Raw genomic sequence first — 12,643 nt, 5'->3', positions numbered from 1 at the left:
TGGCAGTGCCTTGCCCTCAATCACTCAAGCCTTAAATGTTAAAAAACACTAGTTACTTCATACTGAAGCAGAACGAGTCACATTTTGAACATGTAACACTGTCATTTCACATGCTTTCCATATATTTATGCCATTAGTTCAGTCACACTGAAATTCAATACAAGGATATCAAGCAACTATGCAATTTTTGTCTGAAAATTAGTATCTTTCTGAGCAGATGTTTATCAATTAACAGGTACAACTGGGATATTATAACTAAGCTACACATTTTCTGGTTGTTTAATAATAGCTGAAGCTGAATTCAGTATTGTATGTGTATCGAGAGAAAATGAAATTCTTCCTAGGTTAATGTACAAAACAAAACTTCACAACATTAGCAACATAATTTTCTTACTATTCATGGTTTGAAGTATTTGTAAACTTCAATAGAAGGAATAATGGCTAGAACCAACTAAATATTTTTAACAAATTCCATGACTGTTTGCTCAAATTTTAGAAGAAATTTGTTTTGAGTTGCATCTGCACCACTTCTGTGTTTCATTTCTGGATTACATTCAGCAAAACCACCTGCCCAGCAGAAGATTTGTGTATTAAATAAGTCAACATAGCTGCTATTTTGAGAGCTTAGCTGAGATATAAAGGGAGCATACCCTTCATACTTTCTATGCAGCAATAAATATACCTAGAAATATGATATATCTGTATGTGCTTCTTCCTCCAAGTATATATAGGTTATTACCCATCTTAATCTGGGATTTTTTGATCAGCGTGATTGAAAGGAACTGATCAAATAGTTCTGACATTATGTATCATCCTGGAATTCCTAGGTCCCTGAAGGTCTTACAGTGGAATGGGGATCATATTAGTGCTATAAGCTGCTAAATACTTATGGACAACTGTTAAATATCCAGCAAGATCTTGATACCAAAATTTTCTGTGAACTTGAAAAATGATTGTTCATAGACACACTGTGTGTTTTTCTCTCAAGAAACTTCCAGATGGGGCACTAGCATTTTCAAACCTTTGAGTCTAAATGTGTTTCAAAGCACATTTCCATCATCTTTGTGCTGAAATTCTCAGGATCTCTATGATGGTGCCAGGACTCGTGTGACGCCAGAGCAGAGGGCTACAAATGGATTATGATTTTCATCTCCACCTCTTCCCTCTCTAACACTCAGAATTAGCAATGTTTTTACTTTCTTTGTGGTTGTTGAAAGAGAATTTTCTCGACAATAACTATAACTGCATACGTCTCAAGCATTGTAGACACTATATTCTTAACCCAAGAAATAATTTCAAGTGTAACCTCACTCTATCAACCCCCATAAGTCAAACCCCTCTACATTACATTTCACCTCAGATGAGTGATCTGTTAGAGAATGTGAGTGAAATTCAAGTACCGTTGTTGCTAGAGATGGTAAAGGCATGAAGACCCTGGGCTACTAAAGCAAAACCTCATTGCTGCCTGAGTACCACTTTCACTGGAGACAGATGAAGACAGAGGAGTTGTCTTACTCTTAGGTAACCCCAGGTAACTCAAGCTTGCACTAAAGACAAGTCCGAAGTTTAGAGGTACATGAGAAAGGTCCTGGCTGGCCAGAGGAAGAAAACTGGAAATTTGCCAAGTGTAACAGCTCTCTCAGGATAACTAAACAGGTATTCAAGACACTTAAATACTGAAGAAGAGGACTTCATGGAGTTTAAGTGTGAAGTGCTCTTTCTATGTGAGTCACTGGAAAATTCTTCACTGACTTCAGTAGAAGCAATATTTTTATCATCTTTTGTACTCATGCTTGATATAGATGCACCTACATGTTCTACAGAGACTCACGAACAACTAAAATATACGGAAACTTTCAAATTTTAAATGTTATTAAGACAAAATAGAATAAACTTTAGAAGTAATACTTTGGGATATTTGTTATTGATAATCAAGCATCAGAGATGATCAAATATAAATAGAGTTTAGAGATTAGTATTAGCTATAGCTCAGATGTAAGTATCTTGCTCTGTATCTGAGCATCATCACTGCCGGTCACTGGAAATCAAACCCCACATCGATATATGTAAGAAAGGAATCATTTGTTACTTTTTCCTTGCTGCCTGTTCAGGTAGGAGTTACAGCTTCCAAGGTATTTTATAGTGAATGAGGTTAACTTTAGCATCCTTGGACTACTCCCTCCCTTGAAGAAATTATGATGCTTATAACTATGCCAGCTGAGCACTTTTTGACTGGAAAGCTTCTGAAGCAGTCACCACACTGACAATGCTGCACTCACTCCTGTGTGAAGTGCTGTAGGACTTATTTTTATAGGAAAAATCCAAAATAGATTTTAAACTATATATTCAGAAAAAGATAATAGATAGAGAATCCAGTCCTGCAAAAGAATCAGCCAGGTTTCACTTTTGTTTGTAGCTGCGCTGCAATCACCAAATACTATCACAATGCGAGTCAGATATATTGTTCCTTTAGCTGATTTTAATTACTACTAATACTTCTCTTCAATAACCTTACTTAACTAAATCTAACATTTATAAACATTTTCACTAATAACAACGAAAAACTAATGCATATAGCTTTGCATACAAGAAACAATGAAATTTTTCAAACAAAATTATTTCTTGCACATAATGATTTACACAGACAGCATTGCATCAGGACTGTCTTTGTAAGCATAAGATCTAGCAGAATGGAGATTTGATCTTAAGCACAGATATCATCTTTTATAGTTATTTATTTTTAATAAAATAATTCAGAAGATGCACTGAATTAAAAAATAGATGCAAATATAACAATATGCCTTTTGTAATCTAATTGTCGTCACTACTCCTAAAGCCTGGTTTAGAGGAGTTCATGAGCACTGAACATCAGTTTCTAGTAATATACCCAGGCAGAAATACCTTGGTGTCTAAACAATAAGTTCCTTCTCAATTCAAGCTTGCTTTCTTGCTCCAAACCTTGTCATCCACCAAAAAATTCCTCATCCTCAAGCACAGCTTGGACTTTCTTTGGGTTCCAAACACACAACCATATGAGCTGCTACTAGCCTGTCCACCCCAGCCATGAGTTCCTTAATGACATTCCCAACAGCTTCCTGTTCCCCTGTCTTTCAGTCCTGTGTAAACTTTTGCCTCCTGTTCCCCTGAAGCTGACAGGCACTTCATATTGCTGTGTTCTGTTCCCAGTTCTATTTAGCTTTGCAGACCACCAGATAGTCCTAATTCTACCCAGGTGAGGATGTGGCCCCAAACACAGCTTTTAAGACCACCATACTCACATCCTAGCATGTACGTGGAAGGAAATAGTTTAAGAACCATGAGTCTGATACATAATTGTAATGCCATCCTAGGACAACAACTAAGTAGACCATCTAATGGGTCCTTAGTTTGACCATATAGCACAAACTCTTTGAGGAACTTCTGGAGGAAAAAAGCAGTAATGGAGCCAATGAAGAAAAGCTAGTTCTCCATAATAGACAAATTCCTAAAAGCTTTCCATTCTGTGTGTTGCTGTGATTCAGTTCCAGAAATTCTAGACATAAATTCCAGAGCAAGCGTAGATGTCATCAGAGGGTGATGTGTGAGAAGCGAGAGAGTGCAGAGTCATAGGGGAACATTCACACAGGCTCTGAGTCATAACACATGGGTATCTTTCACTTGTGAACATCACACAAATACTGGCAAAATTATTGTTGCTTTTTTAAATTATTGTTGCTTTTTTGGGGGTAGGAAGACATTCATTGTTAAGGATAGGTCCAGTGTAATTCTCATGCTGTGACATCACAGATGACCCCAACCTGTGGGAGATGATAGTCATCATTTGTATTTTGTTTGTCTAGGCACAGTTGCGTTTGGCTTAGCATTGCTAAATGTTATAAAAAGAAGTAGTCCAATAGCAAGAATCTATACCATACCTGAGGAGTGATTTGAGGTAGCTGAAACACTGAGCACAACTCACTTCCAAACAGGAATTGCCTGTGTTGGGGAATTTTTATGGTACCCCTTGAGGCGAATTAAACACATGTCTGTGCTTAAATAGAAAAGAAAAATTTAATGAACAATGCATTGGGCAGAGTCCTACCACAGTACACGGTTCTACGTGGAATCTGCAAAGATGCGTCACAAGCAGATTCCTTATATACACCTGTACCAGTACCAATCCCAAAAGCGGTTGCATGGGGCATCTCAGCCTGCCAGGGGTCCATCCCCCAGCCCAGCTCTGCTGCCCAAAGGTGGCCCTGAGCTTGGGCCCCTGAGCGTTCCCATTCCAGGATGGCTACAAGACAATGCTGAGGTTGTTTCTTATCACCAAGGGAAACTTCACTCCCTTGCAAGGAGTCCGTTCTGTCTCTGGCATTCCTGCTTCCAGCCAGTTTAACCCCGTCTTGCAGTTGGACCTTCTTGCCCTCCATGCCCTTCACCTGGATGTGCTAGGAAGGCAGACTCTGAGACACAAAGCAAAACTCTAGGTAACCCCTTCTAATTCTGACTCTCTGCTTTATTTAGTTCATTTGTACTAGAACTCAAATTTAGCATTCCTAGAAGACATCTGTGGAAGATTGAAATCAAGCCCAACGTAAACATAAAGCATAAAAATACCATACAAAAATGGTCTGAATATCATCATAATAGCATTCACTCAAATCAGAAGACCCGCTGTCTTCTAAACCTAGAAGATACAAACAAGAGACAAATTAAAGCTGGCCAGAAACCTGTATAGCTATAATCAGACCATGCAGAACACGCTTCCTGTGTAAGCATAAAAAGGTTTTGACATTTTGAATCTATGTCTTGACATAGGAGTAGTACTGCAAGCACATATCAAGCAGGCACAGCAGGTCAGTGCTGTTTAGATGAATGGAAAAAGAGGAACACAAAATGCATTACAGAGAAAATTAGGGCAGAATACACCTGAATGCTTTTAAAGAAATTAGTAGGAAAAAAAACCTGATCACAAGACAACAAAAGAGGTAATTTTAAGACTTATTTGTATCTCCTAGTCACAAAATACAGCACAAACTCAGAGTTACTAACCAGCCTCTTGGAGCCCTTGGTGGTTGAGGTTACAAGTGCATCCCTGTAGTGATCCTGCCCAGAAGACCACTGTACCTTGAGGAATTAGTGATCCAAATAACAGTTAACCTGAGTGGGTGTGGGCCTGTGCTGTGCTATCGTGTACACAGAGCCTGGCCTTCAGGTTATCCCTTGGCCACAGGATAACCTCATTGTAACAGAGGAGCCTGTGGGCAGCTCCCACGCAGTACCAGCAATTACACCACCTGCCTGACCTTGCCTTTATCTAACAGTGCAGCAAGAAGTTCTCATGTGAACATCCTTTTTGTCTGACTGTAGAAATTATGAATAAAATTGTTTTCTTTTAAGAAAACCCTGTAAGATCTCAGATGACCAAAAAGGAGTAACCTTTCCACGGATGCAATCCACACAGTGTGCTGTGCCCTGGTTGGAGACCTGTTTGATGCCGTGCAACTAGAGGCTCCCAGCATCTGAAAGGACATAAGATTATCTACGTTATCCTCTTTTCCTTTATAGTGTTAACACCAAAAAATGGGATCTTAAGTGATACTTTACAGACTTCTGGTGCAAAACAATACCACACTTTCTTTCTATAGCCTGTGGTAGGAAAGTAGGACTGTTTTTCATTTGTCTAAGTATATGGGCCTTCATTTTGCTTCATTTTCAAACCTCCTAAAATGTACCAGAAGCTAGTTACTGGAGTAAGTCAGGTGTTAAGGGAGACAGTGGTCATCGGTGTTTTCTGAGCATCCAAGCTTCAGTTTTGCCAGCACTAGGAAATAGAAATGTCATTTTGTTTTAGCTCCTTGGCACTTATGATCACAGCATGTCCAATTGCTGTCAGAAAGACAGGCAACTGAAAAGCCCTGACACACTCTAGTACAGGCATCCATCATTATGTCACCTTTCGCTTTCACCTTTTATTAAAAAATAAATTAGAAGACTGACTTAAATGTTATTAAATTTGGTCAAAAGCTAACCTCTGGCCACAGATCTTGCATGCAAATTTTGAAGTAGAAAGAACAATTTCTAAAGATTTCTTAGGATAAGACATGGAAGGTAGGCTTATAATGAAAAACTACTACCCCTCTTCAGTAAGTGACAGTGGTGTGAAGCATTATTAACAGCTCTATTTATACTATGGGGAAAAAGTAGACCAAAAAAAGAAGATGCAGGAAATTTCAAATAAAAGCTAACAGGAGTTTTGTACCTAGGATAGCTATTTCACTCCAAAAATTTAAAACTTGAAGTTAAAAGTGGCTGCTAAAATAGGTATTTTTTTGATATAAGACAGGGTGAGAGAAAAGGTCTAAAGTAAAACATATATTCAGATTTTCTGGAGCTTACCATGGTATCATTTTCACTATTAATAACTATTCAGAGATGCACAGGACAGTCACTGAACCTCTAAGCACTTGACTGAGTGTGCAGAAGAGCATAAACACCATGTCTCAAGTTATTCTCTTTCCTTCTCTCCTAGTTCATGGGAGAAAGAAAATGAGATCTACACTGGACCATCATCAGTAGCAGACTATTAGCCCTTGAGATATTTGCTCAGCCGTTCCAGGTAGGGCTTTGCAGCCAGAGATAAGACTCTGACTTGTAAGACAGAGCCCCTGCCCCTACCGCTGTGCTTACAATACTGAAGTAAAACTCCATGACCATTAGTGTAAGTCCAATTGTTTGGCCCAGGTAGTTTAACAAAGCAGGTCTGAAAGAAAGGCGCTTTTTTTTTTATTTTACACATTTCCTTATAGAAAAGTCTGACTGTGACATAAAACACTCAGACTGTTTCAGAAACAGCTTCCATCAATCATTGGTGTTTGGTGGGGAGCGTTTTTTCGCAGCTTTTTTTTTAATTATTAGTTTTAAAAATAAATAGAAATTTCACTTTTAAAAAAAAACTTAAAAGCCCTAGAAATCAAAACACTTGTGCTCCTGACTCTTTTCTGATGCTCTGCAAAATCAGTGAGAAAGGCAGTAACAGAATGGACGCCATCACATCTCTCTGGGGTGTGCGTCATCTAATCAAAGGAAGAATGGAAAATCTGCAGACTGGTTATTTTCCTTGTACTCATGGTGTAGTTACATGTTTACGTATGTGGTTAACTGTCACATTTGACTAACACACTGGTTAGTTAACCACGCTTTTACATGCAAAGTTACCTGTACTTTGAAGTGGGCTACTGGACCACAGCCTAAGGTTCTGTACCTTTAAATTAAAGCAGAGTAGGGATCAGGTGTGCCCTGGAGATGACAGCCATTACCCAGTACCAAGAAATCACTTTGATGTGCTAGCAATAAAAGTTAATAATAAAGAACCGAAAAATGATCTTTTCACTAATATGCTCTCCTTCCAAATAATTAAATCCACTTTTTTGAAACAAAAAGAAAAAATTTTATCTACAAAAATTAAGCCAGCATTTGTAGGCACTCATTAGTTTTCCTCAATCCCTGGAAGCATACAAAGTTTAATGACCTATGAAACATTAGGCAACAGGAAAAGTTGAAAGACGAAGTCCATGTTGGTCTTTGTTATTCCCATCTCCTTCAATATAATGCACACACTTTATGTAAAATAATTAATAGTGACTACTTCCTCCAAAGGTCCTAATGACAGCAAGAGAAAAGGCTTGCTACTGTCTTATGTTGCTATAAGTAACTGTTCAATCTATAAGCAATTCTAAAAATGGTCTGCTTAGAGGAACTGCTCCTACCACCTAGTAGTGTGTACTATGCACAGGTCCTGCCCCTATCTGGAATGCTACAAATCAGATATGAGGCTAAGAAATTTGCTTTTTTTCTAAATTGAGCACACAAAGCAACTAAAGTCACTGAAGGCAATCTATATTGTCCTTGTGCTATCACAGAGAGCACTTTCAAAATGACCCATTCAGAAAGCTAATGTTCCCTATAGTACAGGGAAGAGAAAATATAATGAATTGGAACCCTATAAAACATTCTGATAAATATCTCATTTATTAGACCACTTCAGCAGGATCAATCTTATCAGAAATCAGACTGCTTTCAGAATTGGCTGGAACTGCCATTACCTGGCCACCAAGCAGTGAGAAACAGACTATGTTCATTTAAGCATAAAGTGTCCATCAGCTTCTCTGTATTTACTATAAATATGACCTGAGCTTTCCAAGAGAGCTTCAACCATTGTTTCACTAAGAAAAGAGCAAACAGAAGATAGATTCTCATACGGCTGGTGATACTACTGAAGGACCTGTTACGTGGCATGCTGCTTGGCCTGTAATGTGTGATAAGCAGCTTCTTTTTACAGCAGCAATGCCTCCAGATTATGTTTTAGGACAGGTTTTTTCTTGCTGAAGGCTGCTCTGTTTTGCAGACTCTGTACTATCATAGCTACCATCATAGCTATACTGGCACAACTGCATCGGAAACCAATCCCCTTCCAAAGGAGACACAAAAACTATGTCCACATTAGCAACTCTTTAAGACAATAGGAGAAGATCTGCAGAGTGAAACAGTTAGTGGTAGGGACTGGATATCCATGGCTTTATATTGGACTTGCCTTAATCTGGTCCCATTGCCCAAATGCTCATTTGCAGCTGGATCTTATCTTCCTGGTTTTATTTCATCTAAAATCCAATTCGTGTGTACTAAGGCCACACCACAGTGTGAGCTGAAGAAAGCAATTGCGGCATGTCAGGAGATTCACTTTGAAAGTTCACTCCTGATCTGAAATAAAATACTATTGTCCATATGCCCAGGATGTAAAAACAGAAGGAGTTTTCCTGCTGGTGTAAATTTACTTCCTCTCTAAATAACGTAAAGTCCATTACGTTCTTTTCTGCTCATACAAGATCTGAGATTTTTCATGCCCATATTCAAAGCCAACTCACTTGTACTGGCAAAAGTCTATTTCCTAAACGTGGTATACGAGTAACATCAAAGGCAAATGAGCACAAAGTATTTCTAAACATGAGACAAAGATTCCTGCATGTATATTGCTCTTGTAAAAATGATAGATATATTCATCATGCCATAGACAAGCAGAGTTGCTGACACTTAATGCCATTTCTGTATTTTCTGAATTTATTAACATTATGTAAAATGCAGCATCAACCATTCAATGCATAAAATTTTTATTTGTTGGACATTCAGGAGAAAAAATGCATAGAGAACACAAAGCCTCTATATGTATGCGTATGTACATAATCCTTTAAACTATGGTTTGCACACCAACTATCATTAATTTTAGAAGTCATCCAGTCATATTCTTCCACAAAACTTTGAGAGTTAAGAGGAAGCTCACATGTACACGAGAATGATAAATGTATTCCTCTGCCTCACAGATATTATTTATATTCACCAGTGCAGTGCCCATCATTTTTATGTAATGCAATGCATTGTAATGACTTCTAAGTAAATAAATACTTTAAAATAAAATAAATCAGAGAACTTCAGGCAAGAGCTTTTTGGAATTTTTCAGTGAAACTTTTATTGTTTGGGAGAGCCCATTTATCAAATGTTTTTGTGGGATTAGCATGAATGCACTTACTGGGAAAGACTTCTGTTATCTAATATGAACATGCTAGAAATACAGAAAGAAATGCAGGCAACAGAAGCACTTGCAATCACAGGACGTCTTTCTATGTACCAGACTCTTAGGAGCCCTTCTTTCTCATGATACTTTTTTTCTGTGGGTGGTACTTTTCTTATATCTGCAATTAACTGTTTGTTAGTCTAGAGAGAAAGAAAGGCTATCACACATATACTAGAGCAGTGGTCTCCAAACTGTTTTGATTGTGCACCCCTATCAGTAAAAAATTTGTGAACACATATACCCAATATATCTTTATTTATTTATAAATTATATACATTTGCTCCTGTACTAATATATTACATATATTATAAAACATGCACAAAAATAGAAATTAAAAAGTATGAGATAAAGATAAAATAAACACGATTTTTATTATTTTTTTTATTTATTAATGGTACAAAAAATATTTTCTTCCTGCACCCCAATGGATTGTCTCGAGCACCCCTGAGATGTGCGCACACCCTACTTTGGAGACCACTGAGCTAGAGTACTCACCTCGAAGGCACGAATCCAACTCCCTCATCTAAATCTAAAAGGGCAGGGACTTGCTTTCCCACAGAAACTTCTTCCAAGGAGCCTTGACTTTTCTATGACAGTTAAGATGGTAGTACCACATTCCTTTTGTCCAAATTCTTCTCTCACACCACTGGAAGGAACATGTGTTGTCATTTCAGCTATCATGAGTCTTGATCATTTGCAAGACAACTCACTAGATTTTCAGTATGAAGTAGTAATGACATCTATATTCAGTAAAACTGCCATTATGCAACAGAATGACTCAAAAAGAGTTATGTCTGTACTTCTGTAAGAGCATCAGAGTTACTCTCAAATTATTATTACCCAGCCACCTTTTATACATACTCAAATAACTCTCAAACATAGATGATCATTCTTAAAGTTGCACACAAGAGAGCTTATTCAGTCTTGTTTAAACTCAGACATAATTGCTTAATACCCATTTCTAAGTCCCAAACAGAAAGTCCCCAAAAGCACACCAGTCTTTCTTTACTGGATGCCTGTCTCTGCTTGCCTGATTTCCTAGATGCTCCATTCAAGTCACTAATACATCTGCAGAGTGCCTTTTCCAGAGAGATATGCACCTCTCTTTTCCCTAATGGGCCATTGATAACCAGGTTTTGCACGCGGGAACCCAATCTCTACCCATCCTATGGGAAGCCTGAAAAATTAGTTGCAGTCAGCAATACAACTAATTTCATCTGCTGTGATGGTAGATTGTACACCATTTGTATAATGACTAGCTGTTAGAGAACTCACCTAATGGTTAGAAAATAGAGCAGCCTGAGGTCATCCCAGGAGATGTGGGATTAACCATCTGGCTTTCAGTTATTGTGAGGTGGAAGATATGCCATCTGCCTTCAAAACTGATCTGCTGAAAACAGAAAATAGTCAGAAGGTGGGCCAGGCTAGGCCTGCTCTCTAATGGCTAGACAATTCATGGAACAAAGGCATTGAAAACTCTGAAAATGGTCTGGAGCCATGACTCAGAAGTCTCTTTTTAACTAACAAGTGTTCTCACTACTACAACCAGACTTACCCCTGCTGGGTCTTTATCTGGTCCTGTGATACTTTTCATTATGTAAGTGTTCAAGATGCAAGCGAAGGCATGGAAAGTTCATTTATTCATATTGGAAAAGAAAATAATGCTACTTTTAGTCAGTAAATTTTAAGTCATGCAATACATGAATACGAAAAATTACTGATGAGACCATAACTACAGCTACTTTTTTAATACATCATTGTGAAATCCCAGATATGATGCAAAGTCATAATTTAATCATGGCAGTAATAACATTACCTTTGGTAATCAATTAACACAATGAATTTTACATTGCTGATATAAAATCATTAATATATCTTGTCATTCCAGTGCATCAGCAAGTAGTTCATTTTGCTGTAAAGTAGAGTCATCCTATTGTACCAGCTAAGAGGAAGGCTGATCCAGGGCTGTATTGTTCATATGGGATTCTTGCTCCCAATGGAGAGACTGGTTCCAGTCAGGTACTGAGTACCCTGCCTCCCTCTTAGGTACGTAAAATTGTAGAGTTTTAGCTTGAAATACAGAAAAATGGTGCTATTTAGAAATTAAATTCTGCTTCACACAAGTTCACATTGCTTTTACAACTGCCTTTTCTGAACATTTGGGTAAGCAAAGCTTCATCTATATAAATGCCCACAGAAAGCCATTTCTGCATCCATAAAATCCATGTATTTTAGTTTGGTGCCAAAACAATAATTGCCTTCAGTGGAATTAGAAGTGGATACTGTTTATATGCTTCAGAGTGAATCAGAAACAGTAAGATAGGGTTTGGCTGACCAGTCATAGCTTGCATATGATTCTAGTCCTACGCAAACTGATATGATCACCTGCTCTTTGACCACTCTGAAATGTGAAGAATTATGTTGAAAAACATTGGCATGTACAACGGATAAGTCATGAACAGGCGAACTGTGCCCTGTTTGCCCTCCCAGAACTCCCAATAATAAATAATCCAGAATTCATTCTCTGCCACAGAATCTTGTCTAGAGTATTATCATGCAGAAACCCCTGGAGAAGTATTTTTAGAACAAGGATGACTTTGGATTACACTTCTTCCATACCTGACTTCCTGAGGCCCCATGAGAGTACAAGAAGAGATGGCTAATGGCCAGTTGCATCACACAGCTCTCCCTATCCAAAAGCACTTAATAAACATAAATCAATCACTTCTGACACCAACAGAGTGTAGCAGTGTCCTGGTTTCAGCAGGGATAGAGTTAATTTCTTTTCTAGTAGCTGGTACAGTGTTTTGGATTTAGGATGAGAACAAAGTTGATAACGCACCGATGTTTTAGTTGTTGCTAGGTAATGCTTACACTAGCCAAGGACTTTTCAGCTTCCCATGCTCTACCGACTGAGAAGGCTGGAGGTGCACAAGAAGCTGGGAGGGGGCACAGCCAAACTGGCCAAAGGGACATTCCATACCATGGGACGTCATGCTCAGTACATAAACTGGGGAAAGCTGGCCGGGGGGG

Source organism: Aptenodytes forsteri, unplaced genomic scaffold (assembly GCF_000699145.1).
Source record: "Aptenodytes forsteri isolate BGI_AS27 unplaced genomic scaffold, ASM69914v1 Scaffold100, whole genome shotgun sequence".
Lineage (NCBI taxonomy): Eukaryota > Metazoa > Chordata > Aves > Sphenisciformes > Spheniscidae > Aptenodytes > Aptenodytes forsteri.
The sequence above is the reverse complement of the archived record's forward strand: the minus strand, read 5'-3'. Positions refer to the sequence as shown.